Source organism: Octodon degus, unplaced genomic scaffold (assembly GCF_000260255.1).
Source record: "Octodon degus isolate 3935 unplaced genomic scaffold, OctDeg1.0 scaffold00022, whole genome shotgun sequence".
NCBI classification, from domain to species: domain Eukaryota; kingdom Metazoa; phylum Chordata; class Mammalia; order Rodentia; family Octodontidae; genus Octodon; species Octodon degus.
This window is the reverse complement of record NW_004524598.1, coordinates 763,361-763,882: the sequence shown is the minus strand read 5'-3', so window position 1 is coordinate 763,882 and position 522 is coordinate 763,361.

Below are 522 nucleotides of genomic sequence, written 5' to 3'. Positions count from 1 at the left end.
GGTTCTCAGTGGGAAGGCTCCCCCTTGTGCCTCTGAATATTCTGTGCCTTTGATTTGTGCTGCATTAATATCCAGGTGAAAATGCAACTCTCACAGGCAGCAGGGCTGGGGGAGGGGGTAAGAAAGATTTGAATCCTGAGTCTTCCTCTCTCCCCTCTTCCCAAGGATTCCAGCTCTTTGCAACCTCTCCTTTCTCCCAGTTCTCTTTCTAGAGGCACAAAGCCACACTCCAGGGTTTCTAAGCTCAGTGTCTTGGCCTTCCTTCCATTTTCTCAACCATGTCGGAACCCAAAAGTTATACAGAAAGCTCTGTAAATTTTAACCCTTTTGCTACTATCTGTATGCTCTTCCCTGCAGCCAGCTGGGCACAGATGGCCAGCAGAACTGCCCCCAACAGTGGCCAGCTGGCTGTAGCAGGATGGTCCTATGTTGAGATGAATGGCGTTCAGCAGGCAGCTGCCCTAAGGTGAGGGTGTGCCCATAACCACTTGTGGCCCGCAGCACTTACTGCAGACCACCTCT